We start from the raw sequence: 15,223 nt of genomic DNA, 5'->3' as shown, positions 1-15,223 counted from the left end.
TTAATTTAATCAATGTACAAGTATTTAGTTTCCATATAACAATGATAACTGTTCATTATTAAGGAACATTGATAATTCTAGGGAGACCAACTTTTTAAAACTAAATGATGTGGTTGGTGGATAAATTTTCCAGGTTCTCGGACCTCCACGTCATATATGTACCAGCCAATAAAATAAAACATGTGGCTACTTTGTTATGTAATTAAATTTTATTTTACAAATTTTGAAGCTGTGGGCTCAACAAAAAAAATCCTCTGTCAACCATTACCTTTCGCTATCTTCTTTAGTTCTCGTCCTTGGCTCTAAGGGCGTTCTATACCACCCAAAATCCTAATGAAACATCAATGAAGTACTGCAGTTTAGGAACAATTGTTACTGGTTTAGTTTAAGATTGAAAACAAATTAATTCTTAAATCAACCAAGTTTTAGCCAAGAACATACGAATTCAAATCATTCTGTGGATCTGAATGATGGTTTTATATAAACACAAGAGACAAGAAAACGAGATGAAAGAAAAAAACCCAGAAAAGTCATATTCTTGAACAATTAGTACCATCGGCTGCCATGCATTTACCTCCTCAATCCACAGGCTTACATGAATTGGGAAATTTTTGAAAACCCGCAGAAAAGAAAACCAGGAATAAAAATGTTATGAACTGCATATTTGTGATTTCTTCGATCACGAGGAGAATAATTAGTTATAGCTAAAGGGTTAAATTGTAAGAGAATCGGGACTGAATTATAATGATTTGGGACCTTTGGGTTTAATGGTAATAGGCCAAGTATTGTAATGAGTTATTTTAATTAGTTTGTTAAAGTTGTACATCTAACATTCACACAATGGATTGCTAGCTAGTGATATATCTCTCTCTCCACTTTCACTGTAATAGTTAGATTTAAATTAATAGAAAAGAAATATTATAATCCAACTTTATCTTCTTCCTTGCACTGCTGCCACAGCTTCTTAGCTTTAGTTAATTCCCAGCTAAGGATTGTGATTCAAACATTGGTATCACCCATCTGATTCTGGTTTTCCCTGTGGTGTATGCTCCAGCGCAAACCAAAGACTCGTCTTATCACTATGGATGCTCGAGTTTCTGCTCTCGAAACTCCTTCGATGCATTACCCACTCTCATCACTAAGGTTGTGTACAATGTGTTCGACACCAAGCTTCCAGCTCATCTACAAACTCACCTTCCGGTGTACTTCGAGTAATTTCGGCGTGAACTTCAGTTTAAGAGACGGTGAAGGCTCATCAGCCTCCCTCTCACTGAACCTCATTTGCACTATGTTGACCAGATTAATCAACCTTGTACTCAGATCTGGGCTGGTAGAGGTCCTAGTCCTTGTCCACCATGGCAGCAGCGGATTAATTTTCCCAGATTCTTTGAAGGTGAAAATTCTTTAGCCTGGGTTTACAAAGCGGAGCAGTTATTTAGTTTTTACAACATTCCTGATTCTCAGCGAGTGTTGACAACTTCGTTCCATAGTGCTGTAATGGTTTTGTTGGATGGATTGCATCCATACAACACTGAGCTAGTTGAAGTTCTCTCAAGATCTTTGTCATGAGTTTGGACCCTCAGAATTTGAAGATAGAGCTGAAGGACTTTTCAAGCTCAAGCAAATAGGTACCCTTCGTGAGTATGTTACTGAATTCCTCCGTTTAGCTAATAGAACTTTTCAAATTGGTCTGATCTTTCTTAAAGGTTGTTTCATATGTAGATTAAAGAAAGAATTGAAATATGACGTTAAGCTTTTGAAGCTTGCAACTATGCATGATGCCATTGTTTTTGCAGTGTAATTGGATGTGAAAATTTCTGAGTTTAAATCCACCACTTCTAAACCACCTCTCACAGTCAAACCTCACACTACTTTTGCTACCCCTGTTACTCATATTGTACCTCACCATGGTAACTTAGCTATTAAGAAACTGTCTCCAGATGAAATTCAAAAGAAATGAGAACAGGGAGAATGCTAGTTTTACACTGATAAGTGGTACATAAGTGTGGTTTGAAGCAACTTTTCATGCTTGATGTACTAGAATCTGATGACATTGAGGTGAAAACACGGAAGGTGTCACCATAATTGTATAACATGGAGCAAAGTGCTTGTGCATTTTATGGCACTCATAGGGGATAAACATCACAAACATCACAAACCATGAAGGTCGAAGCTAGATCAATGGACAGTGTGTTAAAATCCTATTGGATTTTGGCAGCACTCATAACTTCATTGACTCCAAACTTCTTAAGTAGTAGGGATACCAGGCTCAACACACGAAAACCTTTGAAGTGATGATAGTAGATGAGGGTAAAGTTCAAAGTTCTGGTTGTTGTAAAGTTGTTGCTCTTAATCTGGGAGGTTACAATTGCAATGTGAATTTGTATGCATTACCCTTGGGTGGCTATAATGTAGTATTAGGGGTACAATGGTTATCCATAGCGAGTCTTGTGCTATGGGACTTTCAGTTACTTACAATGAAGTTCACTAAGGATCTACAGACTTACAAACTAGCTTATAAAGTCACTCCTGAACAGACCATTCAAGAGGTTTCTTTACAGCACCTAGATAAAGAGATCTTTAACTCAATTTAGAACTATTCTTATACTCTATTGAAGGTAGAAAAGTTAAGGCATGTGACTTAAATGCAGAACAAATTCAAGAGCTTTAGAAGTTGCTTGGAGAATTTGATGATATCTTTGTCTTGCCTACTAAGTTACCTCCATATAGAGCACATGACCATCACATCCCACTGATACATGGAGCTAAACCCCATAACATCAGGTCATACCCCTATGGTCTATTACAGAAAAGTGAAATTGAGATGGTAGTACAGGAATTGCTTGATGGAGGATTCATTAGACAGAGTCATAGCCCAGTTTCATTTCATGTCTTGTTGGTAAAAAGGAAATAAGGCACATTGAGGATGTGCATAGACTATAGGGAACTCAATTCACTCACTCCTAAGGACAAGTATCCTATTCCTCTGATAGATGATCTCCTAGATGAATTGTATAGGGCACTGTATTTCTCCAAGTTAGATTGAAGGTGTGAATATCATCAGATCCTGATGAACCCAGAAGATGTGGAAAAACACAGCCTTTAGAACTCATGAAAGGCATTATAAGTTCCTTATGATGTCATTTGGGCTCACCAATGCTCCAGCAACTTTTCAAAGTCTGATGAATGACTTATTCAAACCTTATCTCATAAAATTTACGCTGGTTTTCTTTGATGATATTATGATATTCAGCAAGATTGGAAGGATCAGTTGAATCAGTTGCAAGTTATATTGGGAATTCTTAGAGATAACCAGCTTTATCTCAAGAAATCAAAATGCTTATTTGGACAAGCTTCTGTAGAGTATCTAGGGCATATTGTATCCCATGATGGTGTAGCTGCTGACCTTTCTAAGTTGCAGGCAATTCAAGAATGGCCTATTCCCAGAACTGTCATAGAATTGAAAGGGTTTTTGGAACTCACTGGCTACTACAGGAAATTTGTGCCAGGTGATAAGTCCATATTATATCATATATTTTACTCTAATCTTAGCATTAATTTATTGGTTATTTTGGTAGAATTTTGATACTTTGTTGTGTATTTTTAATGTAGGATGTTCGACTTCCTCTAGAGAATAACGTGACCAAACGGATAAATTTTGGAGTGAGTCCAATTGGAGGATGTTCGTGATTATTTCAAGATGATTGTATCAAAGTTTCAGATTTTTCTACCAAGCTGTTTGACCGTGGCAATGAAATATAGGTCCAGCATGCAGCTTCCCTAGATTGACTTTTTGGACGTTTTGGAGGTCAAAATGGCATATTTTGAGGAAGACTCCTTCTAATGATTTGTAGGGAACGACTTTAGCTTTCAAAAGAGACCTTTTGGGACAAATCGGAGTTGATTTGGTCAGTCAAAAGTCTGATTTTCTGAGAAATCCGAATTTTAGTTTAAATAGGAAACCTTTTATTTTCTGTTTTATTATTTTATTATTTTTCCTAGTTTTATTCTAAGACCTTTTAAGGTTTTATTTTGTAGTAGAATAAATAAAGCTATTTAGCCATTAGGATAAAAGGAGAGAAAAGGGGGAGAACGCACGCAACAAGAAGATAAAAGGGGGAGAACGCAAACATTATTTTGGAGAACTTCAAACTTTTTACCTGCAAGGTGTTTTCATTCTTTTTTCTAGTTAATATATGTTGATGCACAAAACCAGAGGTCTTCGAACAACGTAAATCCGACCGTGAATCTGCAAGTAACGTAAATAACACAAGATGTATCGTGGTTCACCCAAAGGTTTAGGCTACGTCCACACTGATTGTATTTATCTGAGAGTATTTGTGAGGGAGAGAGTGTGAGAGCTTTGCCCTAGATAGGAGAGGCTTAGGGTTTGTGAGGGTGAGGATGCCCTTTTATAGAATAAGGGCTCCTCCCCTAATTACATATTTGCCCATTTCTTTATTACATAATTACATTTAAGTCCCTCGAGTATTTATACGAGGTCTAAATATGAGGCCCTAAATATGGTATAAACAGTAGTCCCCTAAGTCTTCAGTCAAGAGAGTCTTTTGGGTGGAGACTTGAAATTCAGTCCATGTGTGGGCCAAAGTAACTAGATGCTGTCTTGAACTGATGCTCGATATGAGGCAGTGCTCAATCTAAAATGATGCTCAACTAGAAGTAGCACACGCTGCTCGGCTGCTCGGCTCGTGGCTTATGTTGCCTTGGTTGGCTCGGCTTGCGGCGTTTGAAGGTAAGGGAGTCCCTTTTATAGAATAAGGGCTCGCTCCTCAATACATGAATGATGGGCTAGAGTTGATGCTATCTAATGATGGTGAGGGAGTCCCTTTTATAGAATAAGGGCTTGTTCCTTAATACATACATGATGGGCTAGAGTTGATGCTCGCGGCGAGGCGGTTGCTCAGTAGGCGGCGATGCTCTCTAATGATGGTGAGGGAGTCCATTTTATAAAATAAGGGCTCGCTCCTCAGTACATGAATAATGGGTTAGGAGTGATGCTCGTGGCGAGGCGGTTGCTCAGCTGGCGGCGATGCTCTTTAACGAAGGTGAGGGAGTCCCTTTGATAGAATAAGGGCTTGCTCCTCAATACATAAGTGATGGGTGTTTTCTAATGAAAGTGAGGGAGTCCCTTTTATAGAATAAGGGCTCGTTCCTCAGTACATAAATAATGGACTAAGTCCCCTAAGTATTTTTCATGAGGCCCAATATATGGTGTATAGTGTAGTCCCCCAAGTCTTCGGTCAATAGAGTATGTTGGCTAGAGACTTCAAATTGAATCCATGTATGGGCCGAAGTGGTGGTTGTTCGGATGTGGTATTTGTATACGCTGCACTGAAGCTTTGTAAGTGAAGCTTTGCAAGTGAAGCTTTGAAGCTGGAGCTCTGTAAATGAAGCTTTTGAAGCTAGAGCTTTTGTAAATGAAGCTTTTGAAACGAGAGCTCATTAAATGAAGCTTTTGAAGCTGATTGACATGAGTGATGCTCATGAATGTTTATGTTGATTGACATGAGTGATGCTCATGGATGTTGTCATGAGTGATGCTCATGAATGTTAACATGAGTGATGCTCATGAATGTTGACATGAATGATGGTCATGACTGTTTATGTATGATTGTCATGAGTGATGCTCATGAATGTTTATGTATGAATGAAATGAGTAATGCTCATGTATAATTTGGAGTACTGGGCGTACTTTTGATCACCTGGTTGGTGGCATGAATGGCTAGTTGCCAAATGATATTAGAGTACGGGTTGTACATTTCATCACCTGGTTGATGGTAATAGCGACGGGTTGCCGAATAATTTTGGAGTACTGGGCGTACTTTTGATCATCTGGTTGGTGGTAATAGTGGCGGGTTGCCAAATAATTGTGGAGTATTGGGCGTACTTTCGATGACCTGGTTGGTGCTATTTTAGGCTTATGGGCCTTCGCTCTCCACACAACATTACAGCCCATTTATTTTGGGCTTTGCCGTTTTTTTTTTTTTTTTTACCCTCTGATGAGGTTTATATAGATATCTCCGAAAGATACGAAAAATAAATTACATCATTCAAAAATAAGGAAAGTAAACCACATCATTCTAGTGGGGTGTTTATTCCTTGCTTTTGCGGTGTCCCCATTTGCTCTTGCAGAGGAAAACCTCTATTTTGTTTTCTACTTTTTCTTTTCTTGAAATATTCTCTCGACAACATCATAGTTCAGCCCATGTTTAGCATATCCTCTAGTGAAAAGCACGCCTTCACTTGCAGGACCCATGTGCAAGACCCACGTTTAGTCCATCCTCCAGCCAAAAGTGAAGACGATGTGAAGAGCAACTTCCACAGAATTCGAGCAAGCAGCACATGTCATGCCAGAGCGCCTTCTCCTTCATACCACCGCACATGGGACCAGCCTAATAATACTGCACATGTAACCTCTGGACCTACACATTCTTGGCAAAATATTTGTCATCAATTTTTTCGACATTCAACCCAGAAATGTGAACTTTGGTAGAAGTGGCAATCATGTAAGACTGGTTTACACGTCTCAAGGGAACACCGTTAATTTTAACGGGGCCAGTCACAAGAAGTAGCCCAGATGAAAGCTGCTTAAGAAAAACAACTCGCTTTCGCTTAAACCTTCCAGCTAATACAAACAGCACGGTCCCTGGTGTAATACTAGCCCTGAGCTTGCGTTTGTTGACGTGGGGTTTGTTGACGTTGTCGGTGGGGTAGAACTTGGGCGGCTTCTCAGGCTAGGTCTCGGCTGCTGGCTTCGCATCGTGGCGAGGGAAGACACAGTCATTTTTGGCCTTGAGAGCTCAAATACCATGTTTGTGGTATATTTTGGACCTCGAGAACTTACCCACCCCGCGGACAAGATCTGAGAACTTACCCACCCATCTTTGAACTCTCATCTTCTAATTTAGCTGGGGTTGGAAGCGAGAAAGCATTCTGGTTAAACCTTTGAACATTGTAAAGTTCCATGACCCTATCATAGTTGTCAGCCCACCATCTTTGAGCTTGCCATTTGTTGAAAATCTCTAGACTGAACCGAATGCTCTTGAGATTGTTCCCGCCACATGGCAGGGAGACGAACAGGATGCATCATTGCTGAAATTACACATATTTTGGGGGTTTCTTCTGTGATCATATCTCCAACCAACACAACAAAGTAATCATCAGGAATTTTCCTTGCTCTTTCCCTCAACTCCTTAACTTGATTCTCAACTCCATCTGGCTCAGGGAGCGGAAGAGAATCTTGTGGTTGCCAACATTTCTCAACAGGCTTTAGGTGCATCAAGATGTTATTCTTAGCCCAACCCTCTAATGACTTGAAGATCTCAATCTGTTGAGGAGGCATTGAACGAGTCACCTGAACATGTAACTCACGTGGAGGTCCAAAAGACTTCTTCAGATTCTCAGTCTCTTTGGTGGAGGAGTGAAGAGTGGAGGCCATGAAGATTTTGGGAGATCTGAGATTGTCAAACTTGGCAACGAGGTTAGAGAGGGTTGGTGGGATGGGACCCGAGAGGTGATTAGAAGAGAGATCAAGGTGGAGCAAGTTTTGCAAACTACCGAGTGAGGGTAATATCGACCCGACGAGTGACGAGCCGGAAAGGTTGAGCCTTACCGCTTGGACCGAGTTATCCAGCGAGTCAAGTGCACAAGTCACACCTCTCCAAGTACAGAAATTTGGGAGAGTTAGAGAGTTAAAGAGAACAGAGGAGAGAGAGAAAGATAAGAGATGTTGATGTTGGTGTGTACGAGATTCAGCATAGGCACATGTGCCAGTCCCCGCTCAACAAAAACCTTACCACTCTATTCACCAGGTTTACCGTGCGCCCGCACGCTTCGAACAGCAGAGACTGAAACAGAGCGAGGCGTTTGTTTTCCGGTACGGTGGAGATGAATGAGAGGAGATCGCTGCGGCCGAAGGACTTTGCGAGGAACAGGGTGGCTTTGTCTTGGGCTTCGGAAAAGTCGTGAGAGCAATTGAGAGGGTAGAGTTGGAAATCGCCATCTCTGATCTCTCTCCTCTTCTTCTTCTCAGCTAGGGCATGCAGATTGCAAAGCTTTTTCTGAAGGTTTTGATCGGAAATTTCTTTTGGCTTTTGGCTTTCCGTGACAAAACTAAGGCTTTGGCTTCGGATCAGTGATCACATCGTTTTTTGTTTGCTGTTCCTCCTGCTGCTGCACTGACGAATCAGAGCCGTTCGATTGCATCCTCACACCATAAAACACCTCAAAATGGATTCCGTCGTCTAGAGAAAGATAGCTGGAGGTTTAAAATGAAGCATTCGAGGAGAGAGAAAACTGATGCGTGTTTGAAATTTGGATCTTTTCTATTTTTGGGTTTTTGTGATTTTGCATATTCACAGTAAAGGTGAAAAAATGAAAGAGAACCGACATGATTTTTTGTATCGTTTCCCACAGATACTTGGGGGACTTAGTCTATTATTTATGTACTGAGGAATGAGCTCTTATTCTATAAAAGGGACTCCCTTACTTTAATTAGAAAACATCCATCACTTATGTATTGAGGAGCGAGCCCTTATTCTATAAAAGGGACTCCCTCACCTTCGTTAGAGAGCATCGTCGCCAGCTGAGCAACCACCTTGCCACGAGCATCACTCCTAACCCATTATTCATGTACTGAGAAGCGAGCCCTTATTTTATATAAACGACTCCCTTACCCATCATTAGAGAGCATCACCGCCTATTGAGCAACCGCCTCGCCGCGAGCATCAACTCTAGCCCATCATTTATGGATTGAGGAACGAGCCCTTATTCTATAAAAGGGACTCCCTTAGAGAGCATCAACTCTAGCCCATCATTCATGTATTGAGGAGCGAGCCCTTATTCTATAAAAGGGACTCCCTCACCTTCAAACGCCGCAAGCTAAGCCAACCAAGGCAGCATAAGCCACGAGCCGAGCAGCCTCGCAGTGTGTGCTACTTCTAGTTGAGCGTCATTTCAGATTGAGCATTGCCTCATATCAAGCATCAGTTCAAGACAGCATCTAGTTACTTCGGCCCACATATGGATTGAATTTCAAGTCTCCACCCAAAAGACTCTCTTGACTGAAGACTTGGGGGACTACTGTTTATACCATATTTAAGGCCTCGTATTTAGACCTCGTATAAATACTCGAGGGACTTAAATGTAATTATGTAATAAAGGAAGGGACAAATATGTAATTAGGGGATGAGCCCTTATTCTATAAAAGGGCATCCTCACCCTCACAAACCCTAAGCCTCTCTTATCTAGGGCAAACCTCTCACACTCTCTCCCTCATAAATACTTTCAGATAAATACAATCAGTGTGGACGTAGCCCAAACATTGGGGTGAACCACGATACATCTTGTGTTATTTACGTTACTTGCAGATTCACGGTCGGATTTACGTTGTTCCAAGACCTCAGGTTTTATGCATCAACAATATATTTTCTTTAGTTTTTATTATGATTGTTCGTAACTAGTCCTTTTGCTAGGGCGATGCCTTGAGCCTTAGCATGAATATGTGATTTATTAATTTGCTTATGAATGGAAGCATGCTTGGTTTGAATTATTAATCACCACGATTAAACTTTCTAATTGTCTTAGTGATTCACGACCATTAGGGTTTTTAGACAAGTAATTTGATGCAATTTCTATTGAAACATCACCATAAAATTGAAAAGGGCTTCTTGTGATTAGTAATTGTAAGTTCACTTCAGGCGAACATCACGCTGTTAAGGGTTGCATGGTTTTTCAAAGGGTTTTCACAAAGCTTAATGAGTCTTGCATGTTTATATTTGATCTGAACATCACAGACGGGTTGGATGTTAGATATACGTTTTCGCTTGAACATCACGAGGAAAATATGTATTAGGAAAGCCTAACCTTCAAAGTATGTATGTGGAAATTCATAAGTAATTGGTAAAATTGCATAGGATTGTTAATAGTGACGGCAGAACCCTAGTGTTTAAATTGTTTTCCAAAACCTTTGTCTTATGCTTTCCTTACTTTGTCAATTATTTAATTATTTTTATTTAAATTCATTTTTATTATTTTAAATTCCAAAATCAACCTTTTCAAAACTTTGTTCTAAATAATTAGCTAAGGATTAGTTTAAATACAAATTATTCATTCAATCCTTGTGGAAAACGACCTTACTTGAGATATTATACTACAGTAACCTTGTACTCTTGCAAGTATTTTTAAGTGTTTTAAACCCTACTTTTGTAGGTGGTAAAAATCCTATCACCAGGATATGGAAAAATATGTCAACCCTTCTACAAACTCACAAGGAAAAATGGTTTTGAATGGAATTCAAATGCTAAGTTAGCTTTTGAACAACTCAAGTCTATCATAGCCTCACCACAGGTTCTTGCTCTCCCAGATTTTTCTAAAACTTTTGAGTTAGAATGTGATGCATTTGGATGTGGTATTGGTGTTGTTTTAAATGAGGCAGGGAGACTTGTAGCTTTCACTAGCCAATCCCTAGGTCCCAGGAACCAAGCTCTTTCGACATATGAGAGAGAATTGATCGACATAGTACATGCTGTGAAGAAATGGCAAAATTATCTCCAAGGAAGACACTTTATTATTAAGATTGATCATAACAATCTCAAGTACTTCTTAAACCAGAGGGCAAACACTCATTTTCAATAGAAATGGGTGTCAAAATTGTTAGGGGTATACCTATGAGATATAATACAAGCAAGGGCCTCAAAATGTGGTAGTTGCTGCACTTTCTAGATTTCAGGGTACACCACAGTTACAAGAGTTCCCCATCTCTAATGTAGGCACTGACATGGAATGCACTGCTATTTCATATCTATATTTTGGATGGATGGATGAGTTGAGAATAAGTAATGAGCAAGATGTTTAGATTGCTAAGAAAAAGAATAAAGTGATTCAGGCCACCCAAAATGGCTATGGAAGTTCTACATTGGGCAAGTACTTCATTGATAATGGGTTCTTATGTTACAAACAGAGAATGGTCTTACGTTTTTCAACTAATTGGAGAAATAAAATCATCGAGGTGCATCAATCAACTTCTGCTTCTAAACACCAGGGAATCTTAAAAACTTATCAGAGAATTAAGAAGAGTTTCTATTGGCAAGGAATGAAAAATGACATTAAGAAGTTTGTTGCTGAGTGTCACCCTTGCCAGCAAAACAAAAAACTATGTGACCTCCTAGATTGCTGCAATCACTACCTATTCCTCATAGGTTATGGACAGACATTAACATGGACTTTATAATAGGCTTGCCAAATTGCAAAGGAAAAACTGTGATATTGGTGGTGTTTGACAGGCTCTCAAAATATACTCATTTTGTGCTGTTGTCTCATCCTTACACTGCCATTGTAGTAGCACAGTTTTTTGTAGATCGCATCTTCAAGTTACATGGTATGCGTAACTCTATTGTCAGTGATAGAGACCCCATTTTCATCAGTGTATTCTGGAATGAGCTAATTAAATTGTAGAACTTAAAGCTGTGTATGAGTTCAGGGTACCATCCACAAAGTGATGGTCAAACTGAGTTGATGAATAGGTGTCTAAAAACCTATCTTAGATGCTTTATGGGAGGTTAACCAAATAAGTGGGTTCAATGGCTCTCTTGGGATGAATGGTGCTTCAATACTTCTTATCACACTTCTTCCAAGTACACTTCATTCGAGCTGATTTATGGATATCTTCCACCCATGTGATTCTTTATGAAATTGGCACTGCAAGAATAGACACTATGAAGCAAGGGTTAATGGAAAGAGATAGAATCTTATTTGTGCTAAAGAAAAATTTGGAGCTAGCTTAGAATAAGATGAAACAATATAGTGATAAGAAGAGAACAGAAAGACACTTCACATTATTGAATGATAATAATGGGAAGCTGGGAAGCTCCTTCTCTAGAACTGGCTCCATCACCGGTTGACTCCCTTCAGGAACTACCTTTTTCTTCCCCCTATCTTTTTCTTCTTCTAATAGTGGGAATAAGGGAATGATTGGTTCATTTCTCATAACAACTTGGCTCATCCCACTTCTTTGAGCCCCTTTTGGAGTAGAGAATTCCAAATCAAGTCTTCTCTGTAGATTCCCTTTTAGTGTACAGAGCCTACTCACTTCTCCCTTGGTTTCCAAGGAGATTCTTTCCATGCTTTTTAGCACTTGGATCATAGTGGCCTGTAGTTCTTCACTAGTTCCCTTTCCTTCCGATCTCTCAGATGCAGTTGGGCTTTCTAGGACCACTTGTCCTGATGGGGAGGAAGGGTTTTCTGATTGATCTGCCATTTGTGAAGACCTTCCTTCGGATTGTTTTTTTTGCCAAGTTGATGGCTTTTCTTTTTGGACATGCAAGATCAAGAAGTTTAATATCCTACCGGGTGTGCCAAAACTATGTTCGCGTCAGGAATTTCCGTCGGGGATGTTTCCTGGCCGACGAGCACACAGCTCCCCTAGAGGTTGGCGCCGGTTGAGGGCTGCTGTCGGGCTTCTGCTTCACTGTCGGGTTTCGTCGGGCAAGTCTTGTCGGGCAAGACTCTTCGGGCAAGGCTCGTCGGGCAAGGTTGAAAGAGAAGGACAAAGTTAACTTTGAGATGTGCCTTTGTGGGGCCTTAGGTGTAGGCCTTGAGGCTCACAATCAAGGTTAACTTTTAGGTGCTCAGGCGTGCCACTGCCATCTTCAGCATGGCAGATGTAAAATGGATATCGAGTTTTAGTTGTATATATGTATATATTCGAGAAACCGTGTTAGTTATAACAGGTGACTTTGTGGGGCCTTAGGAGTAGGCCTTGAGGCTTCCCATAAATAACTAAACCAGTGCTCAAACACATCATATTTGTTCTCGTGATTGCCGGAGTTTTCTCACTATTATACTTCTGATTACCTGAGTCTAAGAAGTAGAATGAACCCAAATAGGTGCCTTTATAGGGCCTTAGGTGTAGGCCTTGAGGCTTCCCATCAGAGTTCATTCTTATACTTAGACTCTCTAGATCGCAGAACGGAATGAATCCAAATGGATGCCTTTGTGGGGCCTTAGGTATAGGCCTTGAGGCTTTCCATCAGAATCCACTCCATGCTTAAGCGTTCTATAGTAATCATAACATAATAGAAATAAAACTAGAGGGTAGGTCGATTACTTGCGCCCCAAGTAACTTCGGACTTCTTGTTTATCAATGACTGTCATGGATGGGTTAAGTCCACATAAGGTTCTTTTTTATGCCTTGAGGCCAAGGACTTTTAACTGATTAGATTTACATGCCCGAGGGCTTAGGACTTGGATCTGGTTTGAACACTGAAGATATATTCAAATCGGATTCAAGTACTGAGAAAGCCTTTTAATAGTCATATTGCTAGAAATAACTTGCATATAACTGGAAGTATACAACATATTGTTAGGCTTAATGAATGAAAAGACAAAAACAAAGCAAAGAAGGTCGGGCAAGGTTAAACCTTATCAGGTAAGGTTGCTCGTCTTGTAGGTTCCTATCTTTGTAGTTTTGTCAAGGGTCTGAAAGCTTAGAGGGATAGAGAGAGAGATTACAAAAGATGAATCGATACTATAGCAAGTTTGAACAGGGTAGCAGAGCTATTACAAAGGTTTGAAGGGAGGTTTATCTCGCGAGGGATGAAGGCTTGTCCCGAGAGGGATGAAGGCTGACTATAGCTTTGTTTTGAAGGCAAATTTGGCTTTGAGCAGAGTTTGTGCTTGCATTTGTTTGTTTGATTGAGTGTCCTCATTCCTGGTTTCTCTTTCTTCTTATATAGACATCTCGGCTTGGCCTTCTGTAGCAGCAGCTTTGCCCGAATACGGTTTGAGGGTGATGACTCATCAGTTTTTTTACATGTACTGCCATCGTAAAGTGCTTTATGGGCTGTGTAGCTGATCAGTCTATACCACTTGGCCCTTGGGTAGGTAAGCAAGTGTTCTTCATGAGCTGCACCAAGTCAGAAAAGGCCATTTCTGCCTTCTGGGCTTTGACTGGGCTTCAGCTGTCTCCCCTTTCGGGCTTCCTTTTGGGCCAGCTCCTTCCTCGAGCCCAAAGTTCAAGTTTTGATCCAAACAGTGCCCCCTTCAATCAATATTTAGCCTGGAATTCCAGGCGCCAATATTGATTGAAAAAGCTCTTTATAAAACCCACGAATCCTTTGCGGTTGAACTCCTCAATCCCCTGTATTCACAGCAAGAAATCCTTCTTTAAGGTTTCGCCCTCGTCATCTTCCTTGGTATTCCCTTCTCGAACTTCATCAAATGACTGCGGAATCTAGCCAAACCCAACCCTCCTACGAATCTGGCGAAGGAATCGCCACTCTGCGTCGTCTACTCAATGGGCTGCATCGCCCTCGGGAAGGTCTGCATTTCGAGCTTTTCTTTAAGGGTGCATGGGGTACAATCATTTGGTCCCACCTGGATCTCTCGGGTCCCTTCAGTGGTGGAAAGTAACATGCCTAGAGATAACTGGTTTTCCCCAAATCCCTACTCGGCTAGGTCGGGCATTTCTTCATCCAAATGGTCATCATATCATCGAGGCTTTCCTCTGATGAACGATCATGCCTGGGCTCAATGGATTGATGATTTAGGGCCTACTTTTAAGAGGAAATGGATGAGTAATGGTATTTATGAGTTAATCAAGCTTTCGAAGACCTCTATTATTCCCAAGCCCGAACTGCTTGTTTCTGCCCTCCTTTTCTGGAATTCGGGCACGAATACTTTTGACTTCCGTATGGGCCCCATGTCTCCCACCATTCTTGACATGGCTCAGGTTTTCGGGTTAAAGCTCTCGGGTAGGATAGTGGATGTCACTCAAGACTGGGTTCCGTCCTCTACTACTGGAAGCTCAAGTTCATCTGCTGCCTTCCTTTCTTTGAACTATAACTCTGCAACCTTCAAGAGTTATGGGACCTCCTTCAAAGGATTCATCCTTTTTGTAAAGGAGAATTTTGGGGTGGGCTCACCACGGGTTGATAAAGACCAGGAGCACATGTATTTCCTCTTATACTGGCTCAACAAGCACATCTTCCCCAACAAATCTAAAGGGGTGAGGGTTGAATGGATCCCCTTAGTAGAAGCTCTTCACAACTTTGATGACGTAGCTACAGGTCCATTCCTCATTTCCCATCTCTATCATCTTCTTTTCGAAATGACTCAAGGCGAGCCATTTGAGACCAACTTGAATGGGCCTATATGGATGATACAAACTTGGCTTCAATGGTACTTTCCAAAATTTCGGGCTGCT

The 15,223-nt window shown here is 40.7% G+C and overlaps 1 protein-coding gene across 3 annotated transcripts in view; it reads left to right on the top strand.

Annotated features, from left to right (window-relative positions):
- Positions 1–15,223, top strand: part of LOC126634144 (uncharacterized) — a 95,785-nt gene that overhangs the window by 61,090 nt on the left and 19,472 nt on the right. The gene's annotated exons all lie outside the window — the stretch shown is intronic.

The sequence above is a fragment of the Malus sylvestris genome, chromosome 9 (genome assembly GCF_916048215.2).
Source record: "Malus sylvestris chromosome 9, drMalSylv7.2, whole genome shotgun sequence".
In the NCBI taxonomy this organism is placed as follows: domain Eukaryota; kingdom Viridiplantae; phylum Streptophyta; class Magnoliopsida; order Rosales; family Rosaceae; genus Malus; species Malus sylvestris.
The sequence above is the reverse complement of the archived record's forward strand: the minus strand, read 5'-3'. Positions and strand labels throughout refer to the sequence as shown.